The sequence below is a fragment of the Scyliorhinus torazame genome, chromosome 12 (assembly GCF_047496885.1).
Source record: "Scyliorhinus torazame isolate Kashiwa2021f chromosome 12, sScyTor2.1, whole genome shotgun sequence".
In the NCBI taxonomy this organism is placed as follows: domain Eukaryota; kingdom Metazoa; phylum Chordata; class Chondrichthyes; order Carcharhiniformes; family Scyliorhinidae; genus Scyliorhinus; species Scyliorhinus torazame.
In genome coordinates, this window is record NC_092718.1 from 147,039,991 (window position 1) to 147,055,058 (window position 15,068).

Below are 15,068 nucleotides of genomic sequence, written 5' to 3' on the forward strand. Positions count from 1 at the left end.
GGATACAATGAATTGTGGACACAGTGAATTCTGGACCGAGTGAGTTCTGGATACAGTGAGTTGGGAATACAGTGAGTTGTGGATACAATGAATTGTGGACACAGTGAATTGTGGACCGAGTGAGTTCCGGATACAGTGAGTTGAGGATACACTGAGTTGAGGATATAGTGAGATGGGGATACGGTGAATTGAGGACATAGTGAGTTGAGGATACGGTGGGTTGAGGATACAGTGGGTTGAGGATACAGTGAGTTGCTGACATAGTGAGTTGAGGATACAGGGAGTTGAGGATACAGGGAGTTGAGGATACAGTGAGTTGAGGATATAGTGAGTTGAGGATACAGTGAATTGAGGATATAGTGAGTTGAGTATACAGTGGGTTGAGGATACAGTGAGTTGAGGACACAGGGAGTTGAGGATACAGTGAGTTGAGAATACCGTGGGATGAGGATACAGTGAGTTGAAGATACAGTGAGTTAAGGATACAGTGAGTTACAGATACAGTGAGTTGAGGATACAGTGGCTTGTGGATACAGTGGGTTGAGGATACAATGAGGTGTGGATACAGTGAGTTGTGGATGCAGTGAGTTTCAGACGCACTGCATTGCTGATACAGTGACTTGCAGATGAAATGTGTGTGGATATAGTGAGTCGCTGATCAGTTAGTGACTTGAGGATACAGTGGGTTGAAGATACAGTGAGTTGCGGATATACTGAGTTGAGGATATAGTGAGTTGAGGGTACAGTGAATTGAGGATTTCGTGAGTTGAGGATACAGTGGGTTGAGGATACTGTGGGTTGAGGATACAGTGGGTTGAGGATACAGTGAGTTGCTGACATAGTGCGCTGAGGATACAGGGAGTTGAGGAGACAGGGAGTTGAGGATACAGTGAGTTGAGGATCCAGTGGGTTGAGGATACAGTGAGTTGAGGATAAAGTGAGTTGAGCATATAGTGAGCTGCAGATGCAGTGGGTTGAGTATACAGTGAGTTAAGAATACACTAAGTTGAGGGTACAGTGCATTGAGTATGCAGTGAAATGAATGTACAGTGAGTTGAGGATGCAGTGAGTTGAGGATACAGTGTGTTGAGGATACAGAGAGTTGAGGATGCAGTGGGTTGCGGATCCAGTGAGTTGAGGTTAAATGGGTTGAGGATACAGTGAGTTGAGGAGACAGTGAGTTTGGGATACAGTGAGTTGAGGGTACAGGGAGTTGAGGGTACAGTGAGTTGAGGATACAGTGAGTTGAGCATACATTGAGTTGAGGATACAGTGAGTTGTGGATACACGGAGTTGAGGATACACGGAGTTGAGGATACAGTGAGTTGAGGATACAGTGAGTTGAGGATACAGTGAGTTGAGGATACAGTGAGTTGAGGATACAGTGAGTTGAGGATACAGTGAGTTGAGGATACACTGAGTTGAGGATACACTGAGTTGAGGATACACTGAGTTGAGGATATAGTGAGTTGAGGATACAATGAATTCAGGATATAGTGAGTTAAGCAGACAGTGAGTTGAAGATACAGTGAGTTGAGGATATAGTGGGGAGAGGATACAGTGTGTAGAGGATACAGTGGGTAGAGGATACAGTGGGTTGAGGATACAGTGAGTTGCTGACATCGTGAGTTGAGGATACAGGGAGTTGAGGATACAGGGAGTTGAGGATACAGTGAGTTGAGGATACAGTGTGTTGAGGATACAGTGAGCTGAGGAGACAGTGAGTTTGGGATACAGTGAGTTGAGGGTACAGGCAGTTGAGGATACAGTGAGTTGAGGATACAGGGAGTTGAGGTACAGTGAGTTGCAGATACAGTGAATTGAGGATACAGGGAGTTGAGGATACAGTGAGTTGCTGATACAGTGAATGGAGGATACAGGGAGTTGAGGTACAGTTAGTTGCTAAGTCAGTAAGTTGAGGATACAGTGAGTTGAGGACACAGTGAGTTTAGGTTACAGTGAGTTGAGTATACAGGGAGTTGAGGTTTCAGTGAGTTGAGGATATAGTGAGATGAGGATACGGTGAATTGAGAATATAGTGAGTTGAGGACACAGTGGGTTGAGGATGCAGTGGGTTGAGGATACAGTGAGTTGCTGACATAGTGAGTTGAGGATACAGGGAGTTGAGGGTCCAGGGAGTTGACGATCCAGGGAGTTGAGGATATAGTGAGTTGAGTTTATAATGGGTCGAGGATACAGTGGGTTGAGGATACAGTGGGTTGAGGATACACTGAGTTGAGGATATAGTGAGATGAGGATACGGTGAATTGAGGATATAGTGAGTTGAGGACACAGTGGGTTGAGGATGCAGTGGGTTGAGGATACAGTGAGTTGCTGACAGTGAGTTGAGGATACAGGGAGTTGAGGATACAGGGAGTTGAGGTTACAGTGAGTTGAGGGTACCGTGAGTTGAGGATACACTGATTTGAGGATACACTGAGTTGAGGATACACTGAGTTGAGGATACACTGAGTTGAGGATACACTGAGTTGAGGATACACTGAGTTGAGGATATAGTGAGTTGAGGATATAGTGAGTTGAGGATACAATGAATTGAGGATATAGTGAGTTGAGGATATAGTGGGTCGAGGATACAGTGGGTTGAGGATACAGTGGGTTGAGGATACAGTGAGTTGTTGACATTGTGAGTTGAGGATTCAGGGAGTTGAGGATACAAGGAGTTGAGGATCCAGGGAGTTGACGATCCAGGGAGTTGAGGATACAGTGAGTTGAGGATACAGTGAGTTGAGTATACAGTGGGTTGAGGATACAGTGAGTTGAGGATATAGTGGGTTGTGGATATAGTGGGTTGAGAATGCAGTGGCTTGAGGATTCAATGAGTTGCTGACATAGTGAGTTGAGGATACAGGGAGTTGAGGATACAGGCAGTTGAGGATACAGTGATTTGAGGATACAGTGGGTTGAGGATGCAGTGAGTTGAGGAGACAGTAAGTATGGGAAACAGTGAGTTGAGGGTACAGGGGGTTGTGGATACAGTGAGTTGTGGATACAGTGAGTTGGGGATACAGTGAGTTGAGGATACACGGAGTTGGGGATACAGTGGGTTGGGAATACAGTGAGTTGTGGATACAATGAGTTGTGGAAACATTGAGTTGTTGATACAGTGAGTTGTGGATAAAGTGAGTTACAGATACAGTGAGTTGAGGATACAGTGACTTGTGGAAATAGTGAGTTGAGGATACAGTGGGTTGAGGAGACAGTGAGTTGAAGATACAGTGACTTGTGGAAACAGTGAGTTACAGATACAGTGATTTGAGGATACAGTGTGTTGTGGATACAGTGAGTTGGGGATTCTGTGAGTTGAGGATACAGTGAGTTGAGGATACAGTGGGTTGAGGAGACAGTGAGTTGAGGATACAGTGAGTTGTGGATACAATGATTTGGGGATTCAGTGAGTTGTGGATTCAGTGAGTTGGGGATACAGAGAGTTGGGCATACAGTGAGTTAAGCATACAGTGAGTTACAGATACAGTGAGTTGAGGATACAGTGACTTGTGGATACAGTGGGTTGAGGATACAGTGAGTTGGGATTACAGTGAGCAGTGGATACAATGAGTTGTGGATACAGTGAGTTTGGGATACAGAGAGTTGGGTATACAGTGAGTTAAGAATACAGTGAGATACAGATGCAGTGAGTTGAGGTTACAGTGACTTGTGGATACAGTGGGTTGAGGATACAGTGAGGTGTGGATACAGTGAGTTGTGGTTGCAGTATGTTTCAGATGCACTGCATTGCGGATACAGTGACTTGCAGATGAAATGTGTGTGGAGAAAGTGAGTAGCTTATCAGTTAGTTGTGGACACTGCGACTTGTGGATACAGAGAGTTGGGATACAGTGAGTTGAGGGTACAGGCAGTTGAGGATACAGTGAGTTGAGGATACAGTGGGTTGTGGATACAGTGAGTTGTGGATACAGTGAGTTCGGGATACAGTGAGTTGAGGATACACGGAGTTGGGGATACATTGGGTTGGGAATACAGTGAGTTGTGGATACAATGAGTTGTGGAAACTGTGAGGTGTGGATACAGTGAGTTGTGGTTGCAGTGTGTTTCAGATGCACTGCATTGCGGATACAGTGACTTGCAGATGAAATGTGTGTGGAGAAAGTGAGTCGCTCATCAGTTAGTTGTGGACACTGTGACTTGTGGTTACAGAGAGTTGTGGACAGTGTGGCATGTGGATATAGTGCGTTGAGGATACAGTGAGTTGAGGATACAGTGAGTTGAGGATACAGTGAGTTGAGGATACAGTGATATTCTGATACAGTGAGTTACAGATACAGTGAGTTGAGGATACAGTGAGTTGAGGATACACTGAGTTGAGGATATAGTGAGATGAGGATACGGTGAATTGAGGATATAGTGAGTTGAGGACACAGTGGGTTGAGGATGCAGTGGGTTGAGGATACAGTGGGTTGCTGACATAGTGAGTTGAGGATACAGGGAGTTGAGGATACAGGGAGTTGAGGATACAGTGAGTTGAGGATACAGTGAGTTGAGGATACAGTGAGTTGAGGATCCAGTGGGTTGAGGATACAGTGAGTTGAGGATAAAGTGAGTTGAGCATATAGTGAGCTGCAGATGTAGTGGGTTGAGTATACAGTGAGTTAAGAATACACTAAGTTGAGGGTACAGTGCATTGAGTATGCAGTGAAATGAATGTACAGTGAGTTGAGGATGCAGTGCGTTGAGGATACAGTGTGTTGAGGATACAGAGAGTTGAGGATGCAGTGGGTTGCGGATCCAGTGAGTTGAGGTTAAAGTGGGTTGAGGATACAGTGAGTTGAGGAGACAGTGAGTTTGGGATACAGTGAGTTGAGGGTACAGGGAGTTGAGGGTACAGTGAGTTGAGGATACACGGAGTTGAGGATACAGTGAGTTGAGGATACAGTGAGTTGAGGATACAGTGAGTTGAGGATACAGTGAGTTGTGGATACACGGAGTTGAGGATACAGTGAGTTGAGGATACAGTGAGTTGAGGATACTGTGAGTTGAGGATACAGTGAGTTGAGGATACACTGAGTTGAGGATACACTGAGTTGAGGATATAGTGAGTTGAGGATATAGTGAGTTGAGGATACAATGAATTCAGGATATAGTGAGTTGAGCAGACAGTGAGTTGAAGATACAGTGAGTTGAGGATATAGTGGGTAGAGGATACAGTGTGTAGAGGATACAGTGGGTAGAGGATACAGTGGGTTGAGGATACAGTGAGTTGCTGACATCGTGAGTTGAGGATACAGGGAGTTGAGGATACAGGGAGTTGAGGATACAGTGAGTTGAGGATACAGTGTGTTGAGGATACAGTGAGCTGAGGAGACAGTGAGTTTGGGATACAGTGAGTTGAGGGTACAGGCAGTTGAGGATACAGTGAGTTGAGGATACAGGGAGTTGAGGTACAGTGAGTTGCAGATACAGTGAATTGAGGATACAGGGAGTTGAGGATACAGTGAGTTGCTGATACAGTGAATGGAGGATACAGGGAGTTGAGGTACAGTTAGTTGCTAAGTCAGTAAGTTGAGGATACAGTGAGTTGTGGATACAGTGAGTTGAGGATACAGTGAGTTGAGGATGCAGTGAATTGAGGATATTGTGAGTTGAGGACACAGTAGGTTGAGGATGCAGTGGGTTGAGGATACAGTGAGTTGCTGACATAGTGAGTTGAGGATACAGGGAGTTGAGGATATAGTGGGTTGAGGACACAGTGAGTTGAGGACACAGTGAGTTTAGGTTACAGTGAGTTGAGTATACAGGGAGTTGAGGTTTCAGTGAGTTGAGGATATAGTGAGATGAGGATACGGTGAATTGAGAATATAGTGAGTTGAGGACACAGTGGGTTGAGGATGCAGTGGGTTGAGGATACAGTGAGTTGCTGACATAGTGAGTTGAGGATACAGGGAGTTGAGGATACAGGGAGTTGAGGGTCCAGGGAGTTGACGATCCAGGGAGTTGAGGATACAGTGAGTTGAGGATACAGTGAATTGAGGATACACTGAGTTGAGTATATAGTGAGTTGAGGATATAGTGGGTCGAGGATACAGTGGGTTGAGGGTACAGTGGGTTGAGGATACACTGAGTTGAGGATATAGTGAGATGAGGATACGGTGAATTGAGGATATAGTGAGTTGAGGACACAGTGGGTTGAGGATGCAGTGGGTTGAGGATACAGTGAGTTGCTGACAGTGAGTTGAGGATACAGGGAGTTGAGGATACAGGGAGTTGAGGTTACAGTGAGTTGAGGGTACAGTGAGTTGAGGATACACTGATTTGAGGATACACTGAGTTGAGGATACACTGAGTTGAGGATACACTGAGTTGAGGATATAATGAGTTGAGGATATAGTGAGTTGAGGATACAATGAATTGAGGATATAGTATGTTGAGGATATAGTGGTCGAGGATACAGTGAGTTGTTGACATTGTGAGTTGAGGATACAGGGAGTTGAGGATACAGGGAGTTGAGGATCCAGGGAGTTGACGATCCAGGGAGTTGAGGATACAGTGAGTTGAGGATACAGTGAGTTGAGTATACAGTGGGTTGAGGATACAGTGAGTTGAGGATATAGTGGGTTGTGGATATAGTGGGTTGAGAATGCAGTGGCTTGAGGATACAGTGAGTTGCTGACATAGTGAGTTGAGGATACAGGGAGTTGAGGATACAGGCAGTTGAGGATACAGTGATTTGAGGATACAGTGGGTTGAGGATGCAGTGAGTTGAGGAGACAGTGAGTTTGGGATACAGTGAGTTGAGGGTACAGGGAGTTGTGGATACAGTGAGTTGTGGATACAGTGAGTTGGGGATACAGTGAGTTGAGGATACACGGAGTTGGGGATACAGTGGGTTGGGAATACAGTGAGTTGTGGCTACAATGAGTTACAGATACAGTGAGTTGAGGATACAGTGACTTGTGGAAATAGTGAGTTGAGGATACAGTGGGTTGAGGAGACAGTGAGTTGAAGATACAGTGACTTGTGGAAACAGTGAGTTACAGATACAGTGATTTGAGGATACAGTGTGTTATGGATACAGTGAGTTGGGGATTCTGTGAGTTGAGGATACAGTGAGTTGAGGATACAGTGGGTTGAGGAGACAGTGAGTTGAGGATACAGTGAGTTGTGGATACAATGATTTGGGGATTCAGTGAGTTGTGGATTCAGTGAGTTGGGGATACAGAGAGTTGGGCATACAGTGAGTTAAGCATACAGTGAGTTACAGATACAGTGAGGTGAGGATACAGTGACTTGTGGATACAGTGGGTTGAGGATACAGTGAGTTGGGATTACAGTGAGCAGTGGATACAATGAGTTGTGGATACAGTGAGTTTGGGATACAGAGAGTTGGGTATACAGTGAGTTAAGAATACAGTGAGATACAGATGCAGTGAGTTGAGGTTACAGTGACTTGTGGATACAGTGGGTTGAGGATACAGTGAGGTGTGGATACAGTGAGTTGTGGTTGCAGTGTGTTTCAGATGCACTGCATTGCGGATACAGTGACTTGCAGATGAAATGTGTGTGGAGAAAGTGAGTAGCTTATCAGTTAGTTGTGGACACTGCGACTTGTGGATACAGAGAGTTGGGATACAGTGAGTTGAGGGTACAGGGAGTTGAGGGTACAGTGAGTTGAGGATACAGTGAGTTGAGCATACATTGAGTTGAGGATACAGTGAGTTGTGGATACACGGAGTTGAGGATACAGTGAGTTGAGGATACAGTGAGTTGAGGATACAGTGAGTTGAGGATACAGTGAGTTGAGGATACAGTGAGTTGAGGATACAGTGAGTTGAGGATACAGTGAGTTGAGGATACACTGAGTTGAGGATACACTGAGTTGAGGATATAGTGAGTTGAGGATATAGTGAGTTGAGGATACAATGAATTCAGGATATAGTGAGTTGAGCAGACAGTGAGTTGAAGATACAGTGAGTTGAGGATATAGTGGGTAGAGGATACAGTGTGTAGAGGATACAGTGGGTAGAGGATACAGTGGGTTGAGGATACAGTGAGTTGCTGACATCGTGAGTTGAGGATACAGGGAGTTGAGGATACAGGGAGTTGAGGATACAGTGAGTTGAGGATACAGTGTGTTGAGGATACAGTGAGCTGAGGAGACAGTGAGTTTGGGATACAGTGAGTTGAGGGTACAGGCAGTTGAGGATACAGTGAGTTGAGGATACAGGGAGTTGAGGTACAGTGAGTTGCAGATACAGTGAATTGAGGATACAGGGAGTTGAGGATACAGTGAGTTGCTGATACAGTGAATGGAGGATACAGGGAGTTGAGGTACAGTTAGTTGCTAAGTCAGTAAGTTGAGGATACAGTGAGTTGTGGATACAGTGAGTTGAGGATACAGTGAGTTGAGGATACAGTGAGTTGAGGATGCAGTGAATTGAAGATATAGTGAGTTGAGGACACAGTAGGTTGAGGATGCAGTGGGTTGAGGATACAGTGAGTTGCTGACATAGTGAGTTGAGGATACAGGGAGTTGAGGATATAGTGGGTTGAGGACACAGTGAGTTGAGGACACAGTGAGTTTAGGTTACAGTGAGTTGAGTATACAGGGAGTTGAGGTTTCAGTGAGTTGAGGACACAGTGGGTTGAGGATGCAGTGGGTTGAGGATACAGTGAGTTGCTGACATAGTGAGTTGAGGATACAGGGAGTTGAGGATACAGGGAGTTGAGGGTCCAGGGAGTTGACGATCCAGGGAGTTGAGGATACAGTGAGTTGAGGATACAGTGAATTGAGGATACAGTGAATTGAGGATACACTGAGTTGAGTATATAGTGAGTTGAGGATATAGTGGGTCGAGGATACAGTGGGTTGAGGATACAGTGGGTTGAGGATACACTGAGTTGAGGATATAGTGAGATGAGGATACGGTGAATTGAGGATATAGTGAGTTGAGGACACAGTGGGTTGAGGATGCAGTGGGTTGAGGATACAGTGAGTTGCTGACAGTTAGTTGAGGATACAGGGAGTTGAGGATACAGGGAGTTGAGGTTACAGTGAGTTGAGGGTACAGTGAGTTGAGGATACACTGATTTGAGGATACACTGAGTTGAGGATACACTGAGTTGAGGATACACTGAGTTGAGGATATAATGAGTTGAGGATATAGTGAGTTGAGGATACAATGAATTGAGGATATAGTATGTTGAGGATATAGTGGTCGAGGATACAGTGGGTTGAGGATACAGTGGGTTGAGGATACAGTGAGTTGTTGACATTGTGAGTTGAGGATACAGGGAGTTGAGGATACAGGGAGTTGAGGATCCAGGGAGTTGACGATCCAGGGAGTTGAGGATACAGTGGGTTGAGGATACAGTGGGTTGAGGATACAGTGAGTTGTTGACATTGTGATTTGAGGATACAGGGAGTTGAGGATCCAGGGAGTTGACGATCCAGGGAGTTGAGGATACAGTGAGTTGAGTATACAGTGGGTTGAGGATACAGTGAGTTGAGGATATAGTGTGTTGTGGATATAGTGGGTTGAGAATGCAGTGGCTTGAGGATACAGTGAGTTGCTGACATAGTGAGTTGAGGATACAGGGAGTTGAGGATACAGGCAGTTGAGGATACAGTGATTTGAGGATACAGTGGGTTGAGGATGCAGTGAGTTGAGGAGACAGTGAGTTTGGGATACAGTGAGTTGAGGGTACAGGGAGTTGTGGATACAGTGAGTTGTGGATACAGTGAGTTGTGGATACAGTGAGTTGGGGATACAGTGAGTTGAGGATACACGGAGTTGGGGATACAGTGGGTTGGGAATACAGTGAGTTGTGGATACAATGAGTTGTGGAAACATTGAGTTGTTGATACAGTGAGTTGTGGATAAAGTGAGTTACAGATACAGTGAGTTGAGGATACAGTGACTTGTGGAAATAGTGAGTTGAGGATACAGTGGGTTGAGGAGACAGTGAGTTGAAGATACAGTGACTTGTGGAAACAGTGAGTTACAGATACAGTGATTTGAGGATACAGTGTGTTATGGATACAGTGAGTTGGGGATTCTGTGAGTTGAGGATACAGTGAGTTGAGGATACAGTGAGTTGAGGATACAGTGGGTTGAGGAGACAGTGAGTTGAGGATACAGTGAGTTGTGGATACAATGATTTGGGGATTCAGTGAGTTGTGGATTCAGTGAGTTGGGGATACAGAGAGTTGGGCATACAGTGAGTTAAGCATACAGTGAGTTACAGATACAGTGAGGTGAGGATACAGTGACTTGTGGATACAGTGGGTTGAGGATACAGTGAGTTGGGATTACAGTGAGCAGTGGATACAATGAGTTATGGATACAGTGAGTTTGGGATACAGAGAGTTGGGTATATAGTGAGTTAAGAATACAGTGAGATACAGATGCAGTGAGTTGAGGTTACAGTGACTTGTGGATACAGTGGGTTGAGGATACAGTGAGGTGTGGATACAGTGAGTTGTGGTTGCAGTGTGTTTCAGATGCACTGCATTGCGGATACTGTGACTTGCAGATGAAATGTGTGTGGAGGAAGTGAGTAGCTTATCAGTTAGTTGTGGACACTGCGACTTGTGGATACAGAGAGTTGGGATACAGTGAGTTGAGGGTACAGGCAGTTGAGGATACAGTGAGTTGAGGATACAGTGGGTTGTGGATACAGTGAGTTGTGGATACAGTGAGTTGGGGATACAGTGAGTTGAGGATACACGGAGTTGGGGATACATTTGGTTGGGAATACAGTGAGTTGTGGATACAATGAGTTGTGGAAACTGTGAGGTGTGGATACAGTGAGTTGTGGTTGCAGTGTGTTTCAGATGCACTGCATTGCGGATACAGTGACTTGCAGATGAAATGTGTGTGGAGAAAGTGAGTCGCTCATCAGTTAGTTGTGGACACTGTGACTTGTGGTTACAGAGAGTTGTGGACAGTGTGGCATGTGGATATAGTGCGTTGAGGATACAGTGAGTTGAGGATACAGTGATTTGCTGATACAGTGAGTTGTGGATACAGTGAGTTGTGGATACAGTGAGTTGAGGATACAGTGAGTTGAGGATACAGTGATATGCTGATACAGTGAGTTACAGATACAGTGAGTTGAGGATACAGTGAGTTGAGGATACAGTGAGTTGAGGATACACTGAGTAGAGGATATAGTGAGATGAGGATACGGTGAATTGAGGGTATAGTGAGTTGAGGACACAGTGGGTTGAGGATGCAGTGGGTTGAGGATACAGTGGGTTGCTGACATAGTGAGTTGAGGATACAGGGAGTTGAGGATACAGGGAGTTGAGGATACAGTGAGTTGAGGATACAGTGAGTTGAGGATACAGTGAGTTGAGGATACAGTGAGTTGAGGATACACTGAGTTGAGGATACACTGAGTTGAGGATACACTGAGTTGAGGATACACTGAGTTGAGGATACACTGAGTTGAGGATACACTGAGTTGAGGATATAGTGAGTTGAGGATAAAATGAGTTGAGGATGCAATGAATTGAAGATATAGTGAGTTGAGCAGACAGTGGGTAGAGGATACAGTGGGTTGAGGATACAGTGAGTTGCTGACATCGTGAGTTGAGGATACAGGGAGTTGAGGATACAGGGAGTTGAGGATACAGTGAGTTGAGGATACAGTGGGTTGAGATACAGTGAGTTGAGGACACAGTGAGTTTGGGATACAGTGAGTTGTGGACACTGTGACCGGTTGGTACAGTGAGTTGTGGACACTGTGACTTGTGGATACAGTGAGTTGAGGATACAGTGAGTTGAGGATATAGTGATTTGCTGATACTGTGAGTTGTGGATACAATTAGTTGAGGATACAGTCAGTTTTGGATACAGTTAATTGCTGATACAGTGGGTTGAGGATACAGTGTGTTGAGGATACAATGGGTTGAGGACACAGTGAGTTGAGGACACATTGAGTTGAGGCCACATTGAGTTGAGGCCACATTGAGTTGAGGCCACAGTGAGTTGAGGATACAGGGTGTTGAAAATACAGTGAGTGGAGGATACAGGGAATTGAGGATACAGTGTGTTGAAGATACAGGGAGTTGAGCATACAGTGGGTTGAGGAAACAGTGAGCTGGGGACACAGGGTGTTGAGGATACAGTGAGGTAAGGATACAGGGAATTGAGGATACTGTGAATTGAAGATACAGGGAGTTGAGGACACAGGGAGTTGAGGACACAGGGAGTTGAGGATACAGTGAGTTCAGGAGTCAGTGACTTGAGGACACAGTGAGTTGAGGATACAGTGGGTTGAGGATACAGTGAGTTGAGGATACAGTGACTTGAGGATGCAGGGAGTAGAGGATACAGTGGGATGAGGATACAGTGAGTTGAGGATACAGTGACTTGAGGATGCAGGGAATAGAGGATACAGTGGGTTGAGGATACATTGAGTTGAGGATACAGTGAGTTGCTGACATAGTGAGTTGAGGATACAGGGAGTTGAGGATACAGGGAGTTGAGGATACAGTGAGTTGAGGATACACTGAGTTGAGGATACACTGAGTTGAGGATACACTGAGTTGAGGATACACTGAGTTGAGGATACACTGAGATGAGGATATAGTGAGTTGAGGATACAATAAATTGAGAATATAGTGAGTTGAGCATACAGTGGGTTGAGGATACAGTGAGTTGAGGATATAGTGGGTAGAGGATACAGTGGGATGAGGACACAGTGGGTTGAGGATACAGTGAGTTGCTGACATCGTGAGTTGAGGATACAGGGAGTTGAGGATACAGGGAGTTGAGGATACAGGGAGTTGAGGATACAGGGAGTTGAGGATACACTGAGTTGAGGATACACTGAGTTGAGGATATATTGAGTTGAGGATACAGTGAATTGAGGATATAGTGAGTTGAGTATACAGTGGGTTGAGGATACAGTGATTTGAGGATACAGTGGGTTGAGGATACAGTGAGTTGAGGAGACAGTGAGTTGAGGAGACAGTGAGTTTGGGATACAGTGAGTTGAGGGTACAGGGAGTTGAGGATACAGTGAGTTGAGGATACAGAGGGTTGAGGATACAGTGAGTTGTGGATACAGTGAGTTGGGGATACAGTGAGTTGAGGATACACGGAGTTGGGGATACAGTGGGTTGGTAATACAGTGAGTTGTGGATGCAATGAGTTGTGGAAACAGTGAGTTGTGGATACAGTGAGTTGTGGATAAAGTGAGTTCCAGATACAGTGAGTTGAGAATACAGTGACTTGTGGAAATAGTGAGTTGAGGATACAGTGGGTTGAGGAGACAGTGAGTTGAGGATACAGTGAGTTGTGGATACAGGGAGTTGGGGATACAGGGAGTTGGGAATACAGTGAGTTGTGGATACAATGAGTTGGGGATACAGTGAGTTGGGGATACAGTGAGTTGTGGATAAAGTGAGTTCCAGATACAGTGAGTTGAGGATACAGTGACTTGTGGAAATAGTGAGTTGAGGATACAGAGAGTTGGGAATACAGTGAGCAGTGGATACAATGAGTTGTGGATACAGTGAGTTTGGCATACAGAGAGTTGGTTATACAGTGAGTTACGAATGCAGTGAGTTACAGATGCAGTGAGTTGAGGATACAGTGACTTGTGGATACAGTGGTTTGAGGATACAGAAGGTGAGAATACAGTGAGTTGTGGTTGCAGTGTGTTTCAGATGCACTGCATTGCGGATACAGTGATTTGCAGATGAAATGTGTGTGGAGAAAGTGAGTAGCTGATCAGTTAGTTGTGGACACTGTGACTTGTGGACACAGAGAGTTGTGGACACTGTGGCATGTGGATACAGTGAGTTGTGGATACAGTGAGTTATGGATACAATGAGTTGAGGATACACTGAGTTGAGGATACAGTGAGTTGAGGATACACTGAGTTGAGGATACACTGAGTTGAGGATACACTGAGTTGAGGATATATTGAGTTGAGGATACAGTGAATTGAGGATATAGTGAGTTGAGTATACAGTGGGTTGAGGATACAGTGATTTGAGGATACAGTGGGTTGAGGATACAGTGAGTTGAGGAGACAGTGAGTTGAAGAGACAGTGAGTTTGGGATACATTGAGTTGAGGGTACAGGGAGTTGAGGATACAGTGAGTTGAGGATACAGAGGGTTGAGGATACAGTGAGTTGTGGATACAGTGAGTTGGGGATACAGTGAGTTAAGGATACACGGAGTTGGGGATACAGTGGGTTGGTAATACAGTGAGTTGTGGATGCAATGAGTTGTGGAAACAGTGAGTTGTGGATACAGTGAGTTGTGGATAAAGTGAGTTCCAGATACAGTGAGTTGAGGATACAGTGACTTGTGGAAATAGTGAGTTGAGGATACAGTGGGTTGAGGAGACAGTGAGTTCAGGATACAGTGAGTTGGGAATACAGTGAGTTGTGGATACAATGGGTTGAGGACACAGTGAGTTGAGGACACATTGAGTTGAGGCCACATTGAGTTGAGGCCACATTGAGTTGAGGCCACAGTGAGTTGAGGATACAGGGTGTTGAAAATTCAGGGAGTGGAGGATACAGTGGGTTGAGGATACAGTGAGTTGAGAATACAGTGAGTTGAGGATACAGGGAATTGAGGATACAGTGTGTTGAAGATACAGGGAGTTGAGCATACAGTGGGTTGAGGAAACAGTGAGCTGGGGACACAGGGTGTTGAGGATACAGTGAGGTGAGGATACAGGGAATTGAGCATACTGTGAATTGAAGATACAGGGAGTTGAGGACACAGGGAGTTGAGGACACAGGGAGTTGAGGATACAGTGAGTTCAGGAGTCAGTGACTTGAGGACACAGTGAGTTGAGGATACAGTGGGTTGAGGATACAGTGAGTTGAGGATACAGTGACTTGAGGATGCAGGGAGTAGAGGATACAGTGGGTTGAGGATACAGTGAGTTGAGGATACAGTGACTTGAGGATGCAGGGAATAGAGGATACAGTGGGTTGAGGATACATTGAGTTGAGGATACAGTGAGTTGCTGACATAGTGAGTTGAGGATACAGGGAGTTGAGGATACAGGGAGTTGAGGATACAGGGAGTTGAGGATACAGTGAGTTGAGGATACACTG